The sequence below is a fragment of the Lygodium microphyllum genome, chromosome 21 (assembly GCF_053477565.2).
Source record: "Lygodium microphyllum isolate KBCC chromosome 21, Lygodium_microphyllum_v1.1.10, whole genome shotgun sequence".
Taxonomy (NCBI): Eukaryota; Viridiplantae; Streptophyta; class Polypodiopsida; order Schizaeales; family Lygodiaceae; genus Lygodium; species Lygodium microphyllum.
Window position 1 is genome coordinate 49,252,717 of NC_141155.1, and position 13,454 is coordinate 49,266,170.

General features: G+C 38.8%; 1 pseudogene; it reads left to right on the forward strand.

Moving 5' to 3' along the window:
- The first annotated feature begins 8,803 nt into the window (after positions 1–8,803).
- On the forward strand, positions 8,804–10,155 carry LOC148017990 (uncharacterized; annotated as a pseudogene).
- The last annotated feature ends 3,299 nt before the right edge of the window (positions 10,156–13,454 follow it).

Here is a 13,454-nt window from a genome sequence, read left to right on the forward strand (position 1 = left end):
GCGTTTGGCCAATTCTATGGCTGCAAATAGGGTGGCTGGCTTTTGAGCCATTACATCAGCTGAAAGATGCGCATCTAGCCCATAAATGTATTTATGTAATTTGGCCTCATCACTGAGACTGCCTCAACATACATGGATAGGTTCATAAATTGGTTGGTGTACTCCCTCACGGTGAGATTTCGCTGATCAAACTGATACCATTGCCTAGCCAAGCGTTCTTTTTCCACCGCGGAGACAAAAATTTGGATCATATGCATCTTGAACTCTTCCCAATCACGAAACTGCTGATTTTCTCTTTGAACGAATCTCCACCATGTGTGGGCAAAACCTTCTAAATGAAGGGAGGCAAAAATGATATTTGCCTCATCGGTACGGGGGTAGATGAGAAAATAGGCTTCCAATTTAGAGGTCCATTTCTCTAGTTCAGCCGGGGATGAGGATTGCCCATTGAATTTAGTAAACACAATCTTGTCACGCAGCTCATTTGGGCCCGGCTGCCCATGAATACCATGTGTTACATGTTACCCATACATGCCTTGCTGTCCAAAATTCCCATGGGGACCATGCTGCCCGTGCATTACATGAGGACCAAATTGCCCATTAGGACCTTGCTGTCCAAAATGTCCATGCTGCCCATTACCATATACATGCTGCCCATTGCCATATGCATGCTGCCCATTGCCATGTGCATGCTGCCCATGCACTCTGTGCATTCCATGCTGCCCAAGATTTGCATTGGAGCCATTCCCTTGAGTGTGCAAGTAGCTTCAGTTACGGGGGAGTTGGGGTGCCAAGGATGGGCTTGAAGGATTCGTAATGGGGGAGGGGAGGAGGGGATCATCATGTCGAGTGGAGGGCTCACCTGTCTCATAAGTGATATGGGGGATGCCATGGGTACCACCAAGACCTTGTGGGCTGCGCCCGGTCTCCAAGGGGGGAGGGCGATTAGCCTCACGGGGAGGGACATACTTCTTGGGTCGATCCGAGGGGGGGCAATGGCGGGGATGAGGGCGCCCATGCACTCTATGAGTAAGTCCATCTTGGCCATCATCTCGGAATGATGGTGATCTTGGCAGGTTTCCATCTCCCTGTGGCGTTGCTCCATCTATCGATGTCGTTCAGCATGACGGGTCTCATGTTGGCATAAGGTTTGGTTGAGCAGAGACAAGCGGTCTATCTCGGGGGCACCCTCTTCAAACATGTCTTCACGATCCTCCTGGGCTGAGCTAGGATCGTTCATTGAGGCACGGGAGTCCCTTATTTCACGCTGAAATTCCTCCTGGGCCTTTGCTTTACACCTTGTGGCCTGCCATCCCAAGTGCAGTCCACCAGACCCCTTGTTACAGAAATGACGATAACTTGAGCTAGGGAACTTCGATTGCCAAACTTTTTGATTCAAATGAAAGCCCTCAATCCCCTCTACAAGGCTGTGTGAAATAATATTTGATAGTAAATGATCAGGGCTTTTCTGTAATCACTTTTTGTGGGCTGACTATGTAGGACTGGTGCTTGTCCCACAATACACCTGGGCACAAAACTGAGTGTATCTCCCAAACCGTAGGGCGGAATGGGGAGGTTTTTAGTTCAAATCAAAGGGGAAGATTCCCTCTTCGAATCAAGCTATAGAGACCACGCTCATTCACACAAGAAGGCTTTGCAATAATCAACTTTTGTGGGCTGACTGTGTAGGACTACTGTCTGTTCCACAGTACCTTTGGGCACAAAACTGAGTGTATCTCCCAAATCGTAAGGCGGAATGGGGAGGTTTTTAGCTCAAATCAAAGGGTAAGATGCCCTATTTGAATCAAGCTATAGAAATTGTGCTTAGTCACACAAGAAGGCTTTGCTATAATCAACTTTTGTGGGCTGACTGTGTAGGATTGGCTGTCTGGAATACCCTGCAAAGACTCCCTCAAGGAGCATACTTTATCGCAATGGTGAGGGTCTTATCCCAGAAATCCAAGGCCTCAATGGTGGCTCTCAATGCCCCATAAATCCATACATCCTTTGCATCCATAGTTGTTGAGACCAATTCCATAACTGCATACCCTGCCCTTCTTGCATTGCATCCACCATACATTACCAAGTGGTTCGTGACATTACCAATGCATGTGGGGGCTTGTAGGCTCAAGTGATCAGGGTTTGGTCTATTTCATCAGATGTACCAACACCTGCAATAATTCTTTGGGCTCCGGATCACCGGGAGGTGGGAAAAGTTCCCCCCGGCCCAGGTTATGCACCCCTTCAGGGTCTTTGATGGCAAGGGGGGGTCACTCCTCTTTTGTCTTGCCACCTCGCCTGGCATCCGGCTTTTCCTCACCTAGAATATACATGCCAGACATTTATTAATTAAACACTTAGCATGAGATGCATTTCAAGAATCAAAATTTTGGGCTTTTCATGAAGTGCATGGAATTGGAATGGGAAATAGGGATAGAGAGCTTACCGGCAGTGATTCATTGCCTACTCGCCCTTATATAATGGAATTTTTTATCACTTCTTGGCTCAGCCAATTCACAAGAAGCCAAAAGGGTTATGGGTAAGCAAAAATATAATCACAATGAAGCTTCAGCATGCGTAAAATCCATTTCAGTACTATTAGATCAAAGGGAAATGAATGGGATTAATTCTCAGCATGCATTCAATGTCTAGGACTCCTATTATCTACTTGGACTCATACATTCTCTCAAACAAGTGGATGGGATTCAACAAGAGGCTTAAACAGAGAGAATGAGAGCCAAGAATCGGTTACCTTGAGTCTTTTGGAGAAGAAGGCAGCCACTAATACCACCTGAGTCCTTCATGAGAGCTCCACTTTGATCCCGCATGCTCCATAGCTCCAAAATGGTTGGCTTCGTCAAGAAAGGGTGAAGTCAAGCTTGGGGCAGGATGGTTCAGGACCTTCCCATGAAGAGTTCTTGTTGAAATTGAAGTCTTACTCCATATCCATGGCTGCCCACAAGTGTAAGCCTTCAAATCTTGCTTGTAATCTTCTTCCCGTGCTTCTTGATGCTGAAATCTTGAGCTAGGTTGAAGAGGGATTCCTGGGGACCAAAAAGAGACCAAAATCTTCAAGATTTCTGAGCTTGATGCCAAGGTTCCATGGCGCTGCCATGGACTGCACTAGACCAGGGTTTCTTGAAGTGCAAAGGGGAGTCCAAGGGCTGAGGAAGATGCCTCTAATGCTACCCAAGAAGGTTGCCAAGAGCCAAGAGTGAGGCTAGGAAGGAGAGGAGGGCTATCCAGCAGGCCAGGAAGTAGCCCGTTTTTTGAGCCGCAAATTTCGGGTTGCTCTTGGGGGGGCCACAGGCTGGCTAGATCAGGCTTGCTACTACTCAATGTGATGCTCCAGCTGAGGGGAAAGCCTTGAGACAAGCCATTCTTGCTGAGGAAGGGGGGGGAGCAAGATTTCTGAGTTTCTTAGGCTGGAGCTTCCATGGCGGCTTGGGAAAAAGTAACTGAGTTTTTGGCCTTCTCTAACTGTGCTACCCTCCTTTTTACCCAAAACCCTAAAAAACTTGCATGAAAATTAGCGACGACCTGTCAAATTTGTTTGCCCGCCTCCAGATTTGTCCATGGTTCTTGGGAAAGCTCCAAGAAAGGCTGCCACAATCTTTAAGAGGCCTGACAGCCTGCTTGAGTACTCCTGTGTACCTGTGAAAGAGATGTAATTGGAGTTTTCTAATTGTGGGAAATTGTGAGAGCCCTAAATCTATGGGGAAAGAGAAGGATCAAGGACAAAGCTCTGATACCACTTGTAATGAAAGAAACCTAACTGTCCTAACTAAGGGGAAGGAGAGAGAGAAGGACTACAGAAAAAGAGGAAGAGGAGAGAGAAAGGCAAGAAGAAGAGAGAGAAAGAGGGAGAGAGGAAGAAAAAGAGGAAGAAGAAGAAGAAGCCATGGAAGCTTGAGAAGGTGAAAAGAGAGTTTCTTGATAATTTCTGTGATGCCTCAAAATACCCTCTTACACCTTATATACCATCAGTGTGACTGGTATGTTTCCATGCCATGCTCCTGTGATCCCCGTTCATTACAGAAAGTGTTTGAACATAATGATGAAGTAAGTTCTCCTTGAACCCTGATAAATGTGTTTTTGGAGTGCCAAAAGGAACGTTGTTGGGGCATATTATTTCTAAAGAAGGCATTGCTATCGATCCGGCTAAAATTTCTAAGATCTCCGCACTTCCACCTCCAACAAACCTTAGGCAATTGCATGAATTTTTGGGGCATCTAAATTATTATTGACAATTCACTTTTGATTTCACAAAAATGGCCTCACCTTTGACAAATTTACTACGAAAGGATACTCCTTTTAATTTAGTGGCTGCTTATCAAGAAGCATTTGAATTTCTTAAGAAAAAGTTAATTGAAGGACCAGTATTGGCACCCTGGATTGGACAAAAGAATTCCATATTCATGCTGATGCATCTATGTATGATGTAGAAGCTGTTTTATGTCAAGTTGATGAGAATAAGGTGGACCATCCAATTTATTATGCAAGTCATAATTTAAGTGATGCACAAAGAAATTATACTACCACTGAGAAAGAATGCTTATCAATGGTATTTGCGATGGAAAAAATTTGTAATTATTTATTAGGGAATAAATTTACTATTTATGTGGATCTTAAAGTGCTAAAGTATTTGCTTAATAAAGCAAAACTTTTGGGATGCGTGATTTATTGGATGTTATTTCAAGAGTTTGATTTTCAAATAGTTACTCGTCCTGTTAGAGCTCATGTTCTAGAGCAGATCATCTTTCACAATTATTACATCTGATAAAGAAGAAGGTGTGGAGGATGATTTACCAAATGCATTACTTTTTACTGTGGAGATGCAAGTTTCATGGTATACGGATATTGCAAATTTTCTTAGCACATCTCGTTATCCACCTGGTGTTGATAAACGACGAAATCAAAAAATTTTAATGCAAGCATGCTCCTATGAATTATTGGGGGGTTACCTTTATAAATTCTTTCCACGCGAGGGTATCTATCGACGATGTGTAAGGGAAGATGAAGTCCCTCTGGTTCTTAAGGCATTGCATGATGATGAGCTGTGTGTTGGCCGTTTTGACAGTGAATTAACTGCAAGGAAAGTTCTATTAGTTGGTTATTGGTGGCCTACACTATTTAAAGATGCTTATTATTACTGTCAAAAATGTAATGTCTGTTAGAGGATTGGTTGTCCTTCTAAGTGTTTCGCTACACCTTTGATACCTATATTGGCATTAGTACCTTTTGAGAAGTGGGGAATTGATTTTCTGGGCCCAATTGATCCGCCTATTAGATATAGATCTAATTGTTATATCTTGGTTTGTACTTATTATATTACAAAGTGGGTAGAAGCGAAAGCACTTAAGATGGATAAAGCCATTGAGGTGGCTAAGTTTATGTATGAGAATATCATTACACATTTTGGTTGCCTAGTGGAATTAGTAAGTGATCGAGGTTCCCATTTCTTGAATGGTCTGATTAGCGAGTTAACAGAACTATAACAAATTAAGCATCGCAAATCAACACCTTATTATCCTAGAGCTAACACTCACGTTGAAGTAACCAATCGGATTATTTGTAGGATTTTAACTAAAATGGTTGCTTCTCACAAGCGAGATTGGGATGAACATCTATATGATGCATTATGGTTCTATAGAACCACTTATATGGTGATAGTGCAAAATACACCCTTCAATTTAGTTTATGGAACTAATGTTTTTTTTCCAATTGAGTAAGAGTTGCCCACTTTACAAATAGCCCTCTCATTATGATTAGGTGAGGCTGAATTGTTGAAGGAAAGGATTTTACAATTGGTGAGGTTAGATAAGGAAAGATTGTTAGCTTTGTAGAGCTTAGAAGCAATGCAGAAATGGCGTAAGGCATGGCATGATCAGAATATTAAAATACGAGAGTTTAAAGAAGATGAGTTAGTTTTATTATATGATAGTTGATACTACAAATTTCTTGGGAAGCTCAAAATTCATTGGTTAGGACCTTTTAAGGTTGTTAAAGTAATTTATGATAATGGTTCTCTTGATGTACAAGATATTAATGCTGAAAAATGAGATATTTAGAGTTAATGGCCTCCGTCTTAAACATTTTGGGACTTAGTTTAGTTAAGGGAGTTAGGCAAGTGATCAGAATAATCCTTTAACTAATCTATATTTGGGTTTCTTTTCTTTTGGGGGTTTTTAATGGGATGCAAGTATGGCTTTTCTGTGGGGATGGATGCACTTTACCCTTGTCTTGATGCTAATAGTTCTGATCCTATTCATGTCAGGCCTTATAGTATTCTGCATTTTCAGACTCATGAGAGGTTCATATATGCACCAAGAGGAGAGGCCTATTGCGGTTTGTCTTTTGCAATCATTTTTTGTTTGCAATACCATCCACCCTCTGGTTGTAGACAGTGTCAGTGGCATCTTTTCGTGCATACGCAGCCCTTGTGTTGGCAATGTCATACATACTTTCAACACTATGGAATTACTATAATTCAAGATGCTATAGCTTACACTTATCAGCACCATGATTATGATAGTGTATTCTCACCTGAGCGTGGTGTCCCTCAGTCTAAGGTAGGTAGAGAGCAGCAAGAATTTTTCTGATATCAAGTTGTTGTTTACCATTTTACTCCATCATATCTCGATGATCAAGTAAATGTTAGTTGTCCTTGTTGGAATTATATCTGTTGGTATATGGATGCAATCAAGGGCTACTCTTTAGAATGTTTACTAGTGGCACCTATGCCGCCCTATTATGATGATGCAGGTGCAGCTTTGCTCCATGATGTGATGGAGGTTTTTAGCGATGCACCTGATAGCCGATCTATGACATTTGATGTGCCTATGCTAGAGGCTATTCGTGAACATCCTATATTTGATGGTTTAGTTGATAGGCTTGACTTAGTGTGGATAATTTTGGATTAGGGTTATTGTTTGCAATAGAAGATCTTAGGGAGTTTGAAGATTTTAGTTTAGTTATTTTGTTTTCTTAAAGCCTTTTAGGATTTTTACTTTATTCTACATATTTAAAAAAAAATTAAAAATAAATATTGAAAAAAAAACTTTTGTTTTGTATATACCTTTATATTCTAGGTTTTAGTGCACTTTAGTTTAGTTAGTCTTTGCATGGTTAGGTAGTTAGTTGCACGCATGGTTGGGATACTCCTTCAGTGCTAGGAGCTCATTACAAGTTTGACTAGATGGCTAGTTTTCAAAGGAATTTCACTCTTTATTGATCTAACATATTAATGGTTTAGTGGTTAGTGGTTGAGTTCTGTGCAGGTTTGATGATTGTTGCAATTTGCAAATCACTATGTGATTATCTTTGCATTATCTTGGAGTTGCAATATCCATGTACATAACAAGTTGTCTCATATCTAATTTATCTAATTATATTTTTTTGAAATAAGGGAAAGTTAAAAAATATAACTTGATTGAAATCATTTAGAGTTTTCCAAACCTAAATACCTACAGAAGAAACACAAAACTTAATTTTTAAAACACAAATACACTGAAAGATACATAAATAATGTAGTCTATATAAGAGTCCATCCACATGGGATGGGACTTAGCACCAGGGAGTGATTGAAAGGGGGTGATGTGTGTGCATGACATAGTGAATTTCATTGTATGGAAGTCCGATTAGGAATCCAATAGAGTTTTCCCTATCTTTTTGTCACTTTACTACTGATATGTGGAGGTAGCTGAAAAACAAGGTTCTGTCCACGAAATTTTGACTAGGAGTAGTGTGGACGAGAGATATTGAGCGAATGAGTATCTTTGCTTATCATTTGCCCACAACTAGAGCGACTAGTATTATGTGCTAGATTAGATTCCTGAGCGAGGTTGTTGAGTTGAAATATTTGACCATTCAATTAAGTGATGCATTCTTAGCCTTCTAATTGATCCTTTATTTAAAAAAATAAAATAAAATCCAATCCAAATAGCAAAAGTTCAAAAGAGTCTATATATTTATTCTTTGAAAAGCAAAAAAGAAATAAAGAAAAAAAACAAAAAGGAAAAAGAAAACCGCATTGAGACTATAGGATTAAAGAAAAAAAAAAGAAAAAACAACAAAAGAAGATAACCATTGCCTTTGAGGTCCTCGTAGACTGTAGGGATTTCCTTGATGGGTGCCCTGCATTCGATGCCTTGCATCTCTTTGCAGTGGGACCTTTTGGGAAGAAGAATAAATGTATATAATCTTTTGGCATTGAAAGAAAGCCACTACTATTAATTTAAAAAAAAAACAAATAAACAAAACTCTGGACAATTGGAACTTAGAGACCATTGACTGGTTGTTCTAGTAGAACATGGAGGGTTAGCAACTAAACCATAGGAGTCCTATTTGGTCTTGTAATATTAGCTTGCTTTGTTGGGTTCTTTGTTAAGCATGGACCTTATTAGTGAGGCTATTTCAAAAGCCATCTTCCTAGTGGGATAGTAGTGTGGCATTTTCTTGCCTAGAGGGATTATTGTTGTTTAGCGGCTCTAGAAAGCTTCCTACTTGGTATATTCTATGCACTGGATGAAGCTATGTTATACAATTAAGTGGGGAGAGTGAGTAAGGGAAATTTTAGTACGTACAAGTTTTTACATAACTTAATTGAAACATTCATCTTGCTTTCTTAATAATATGACACCAGTAAATATTTTCCTATATTTTCATTGTCTACTAGTTTTCTATGTGTGGTTTTGCACTTCTTGTAGTGGTGCTCGTGAAGCTGGTTCACAATTAAGTGAGGGAGAGTATATATTTTTTCTTTTGAGATTGCGTATCAGTGCTTGTGGTAGCTGTGTTCGCAATGCTGGATGTTCGTGATGTAGCTGTAGTCATGAGGACAATTCGTAAATAAGTGGGGGAGAATGACAACACCTAGAACCAATGCCTAATATTGCAAAAAAATTTAGCGAATTCTACACAATTGGCACATTGTTACCAAATTTTTACATTAATTTAATGCAGATGTGGTGTTCACTGTTGCTGTTTTTGGATTACATGGCTCTGCAGTCTGCTGGCCAAGAGATGTTGATACAAGGAAATTCTTGTATGAGAGGAAGGTGGTGCTATAGATAAAATCTAATAGATTTGCTTAGTAAATCTCAACCATGACCAATCTAAAATTTTCACATAGGGAATTATTATAATCTAGAAAAGATAAGATTTTTTCTTCTCTCCCATGATTCTCTTCTTTCCAACACCAAATTTGATTTTGCTTTAGTGAAAAGAGGCAGGTCTAGGAGCTTTGTGGTGGTTCGGCACATCACTTAAGTAACACTTGCATGCCCCTTATAACCCACAATGCAAAGTATAGTTCATTTGGGGGCAATTTCAATGTGAGTATGTATCCACTTGAAGATGTGATGTTACTTGCACTTGTTATGCTAATTTTTTATTCATTGATTGTACCTTAGTTCATTGGGTCAGATCTTGCATATAGGTGTATAAGGCAGATAGATGGCCAAATGTCCTACCTTGTAATATACTATTCACATTTCTCAAATAGAGGACTTAAGTGCCCAAGCAATTTAGTACGCAAGAAAACAATCAAAATGGTGGTTTGCAAAATGGTTTCGACATCCTGATGTCGTGGCCCTGTATGAGTACATTTTTATATGGGATGAAGACCTTGGTGTTGACAACTTTGATGCTGAAATGTATATAGAACTTGTTAAAAAGTACGGCCTTGAGATATCTCAACCTGCTTTAGAGTCAAGTCACAAGGTGACTTGGAGAATGACAATGCGCTTAAAAGAATTTAGAAATTCATAGAGTGACTACAGAAAGCTTTGCCCGATGCAAAGATCCAAATAAGCCTCCATGTAGGGGGTTTGTCAAGATAATGGCTCCTGTGTTTTCAAGAAATGCATGGAAATGTGTTTGGCATATGATTTAGAATGATTTAATTTATGGATGGCGTCTTGACTTTGCCTTAGGGAGGTGTGTGAAGCCTACGTATGAGAAAGTGGGAGTTGTGGATACTCAATGGATAGTCCACATGCTTCTCCCATCTTTGGGTTTCCAAGGAGAATCAATCAATGGAAAGGATCCATGGGAAGGGGTTAGAGAAAGATGTCAGTATGAGTGGAAGTTGTTCCACAAGTGTGTGTGGAAGAGGCTAACCAAGAGGCTCTTAAGGAATCTAAGGGTCATTAGAACCATGACCTAGGGATATTAGTATGATACTCACTTTGGCAGCTCACTGAAGACTTGACCTGAGTTTGTGGGCATCATTCGTTATATGTTTGAAGTAAACATGGAGATTTTAGGAAAAATGATGTATAAGAAACATGATTGGTAGAGATAATAGTCCAACTATCATTAAGAAGTTGGAAGGGAAGGAAATGAATTAAAAGGAAAAAATGAAAATTAAAAAAGAAAAAAACAATTGGAGGCCGTTGGAGATAGGAAGGGTCGTGAAGAGAAGGGGGAACCATCTTCTGCACGTTGCCATCCATGCACTTCAGCGCTTTGATGCATTCCACTAGAGAGGAGATGGCGAAGAAGCCATCTAGGAAAGGGAAGAAGGCATGGTAGACTAACATCCGCTCCAGAGACGTGGATGACTATGTCAACAGACCTGCTCATGATGAATGCCATGGTGGCTCCTTGGATGCTCTCCTTGATGAGCACTCTTCTTCGTCGATAATTACGCATGCACTTTTGAGAGAGAGAGAGAGAGAGAGAGAGAGAGAGAGAGAGAGAGAGAGAGAGAGAGAGAGAGAGAGAGAGAGAGAGAGAGAGAGAGAGAGAGAGAGAGAGAGAGAGAGAGAGAGAGAGAGAGAGAGAGAGAGAGAGAGCAAAGGACTATCTCAAGGCTCGCCCCGACAGATTGCTGCAACATCGCATTTCATGATCCGACAAGGAGTTGACTATATTCTGTTTTCAAGGGACCGAGCATTTCTTAAACAGTGTGGTGTGTTTGTGTGTGAGAGAGAGAAGTCTTTTCGTCGCTTTCCCTCTCATCACAGGCATAATATGGAAACTTGCAATGACTTCCTTGCAAGAGGTTATTGCTAAGCTCCACGCGCATCTTTCCTTGCCTCACCATCCTTAATGCCCGAGTCCCACACATAAGAAGAAGATGGAGATAGAGGAAGTAGAAGAGAAGAAAAAGGAGCAAGAGGAGGTTGGCAAGGTTATAGCATTGTTGACCATGATTACATTGCTTATCAATTTAAAAATCTTGAATGGTTGGGAAAATGAAGTTTTAAGAAAGTGTTCAAGTGTCACAATCATAAATTCAGGGTAATTAGAGTGATAAAATTTGTTCGAATTTTTTTTCCATCAACAAGTCCTTATTGAAGTTAGGATATTACAATATCTCTGAAACAAGTGGCCTTAGAAGCAATATGGAAATTGAATTACAGAGTGTGAATGTGTATTCGGATGGGAAGAGCTGATTGATTGATTTCCTTTGTTGGACTACTGCGGAGACACAATCTTCAAAAGAGCGATTTCGACTCGTATTGTCAAGTAAACGTCTTATCTCATTTAACAAAAATAAATGGTGTGACGTGAATATTTTTTCAATTTATATTTTTTATAAAATGACTTTGAATCTTATTTTCAACTCTGAATGGTTGTTTGTATTTATGTATGTTTAATTTTATATTTAAAAAATCAAAAGCAGCCAAAAATGCGTTAAAATGGCATAAATGAGTTTTTATGAAATTTTTGGTTGCATAATTATGAGTTATAATATTTTTTCATGAAGTTTATAATGCTTAAATTTACTAAATTTTTTGATAATATTTGTAGATAATTTAACATGTTGACAATTTTAAAAATAATTATTTTTAGTAAAATTTTAATTTTTATTTAAAAAATTATTTTTTACATAAATAAAAATTATGATCTTTTAATGGAAAAGTTGGAAGTCAACTTTTTGATGCTTTATAAAATTTCTTAAAAATATAAAAAATAATAATTTAATGTTATTCTTGTTAAAGAAAATATTGATATAAACATTGTGTTTTTGATTTGACATAATTGAGAGTATACGCGGTGTGTTAATCTATGACATGGAGAAGAAATGTAAGGGTATTTCATGATAGTTGCTAAGTTAGAAAATAACTACAATCCTTAATCGAATTATAAACAACATAAAATTAATAATTTATTTATATGATGGCTTGAGGGGATGTCTTAGTATCTATATTAAACTTTTACAAATTAGTCAATTTAAAAAAATGTTTACATGATCGTTAAGATAAAGAGTAGGGGGCCATTAGGATAATTAATAATTAAAGGGAGATATGGAGGTTTAAAATAAACAATGTATGCGTGCACATAAGAGTGCGGAAAGAACTTGTTTATCATGATCGATGTTTAGTAAAATGAAGAGGAAAGAAGAATGTTTATTGATTAATAAATAATAAAAGGAATTTATTATGCAAAGGCATAGAAGAGATAATTTAAAAAGAATTTAAATGGAGATGTGTAGATAGATCCATTGGCTCTATGTTGCCCTAAAATTAATTCCCTAAGGGATAAACATCCTAGGGTTTTGTATTTTAGTGTCTAGTATGGAGATCTAGTCGTGAAGAGTTAAGAGATAAAGTGCAAGATTAAGCAAGCTTATTGATGCCCTAAATATTAGATTAGTTGGACTACTATGAACGAGTGTCGTAACTATAGAGGAAGGCTAGATAAATCATAAGAATTAGTTACCAATATCACCTATTCAATGCAACAACATACATGAGTTGGCTTGACAACTCCGTTAAAAGTGGCTTGGTCATTGGCCAGTCAGTAAAAGCTCCTGAAATAATAGGAGTGTGTCCATTGGTCCCAATGTGGAGCTCATGGAGTGCAACAAAAGTCATGAGATTGAGAAGGCTCACGTCCTAAACTCTATATGCAATGATCCAAGTCACTTTTTTGAGCCTTGGAGCCTCAAGAATCCAATCTAGTTTCATGCCTAACAAACCATGGAACCTCACTATTCATCCAACGGCCACCAATCATTGGAGTCCTTACCTAAAGGGTTTTCCTATCTTTAGACTCGTTTAGACATTGCAAGTCTCAACTACCAAATGTTTACTTGGAGGGATGCATTATCTCTTGATCTCATGCTCCAATTCATGTGGCTTCACAAATCAATACTTTCTAGAGTTTAATAAGTTCCCTTGTTATTATAGGGTCCCTTATGATGTAGTAGAGTATCCTCCCATTTGATTTGAGGCCTCCTAAGACCTTTGGATTGGTGAGCCAATGTCTCATGATTTTAGTCCATGGATATCTAGTTTCCATCCTCTTTAAGTAGCTTCATGCTCAAAAGGCATATTTTCTCCTTGAGCTCTCCACCCCTAGTCCTATATCATACTTATCTATAATTATTAGGTACCAAAGAATGGGCTTAGTTAGTTTCAAGTTTCCATACTTTCACACAAATTCTTTAAACAATATTTCAATAGATGTCCAAAATGTTTTATTGAAGTTGAAAATTGTAG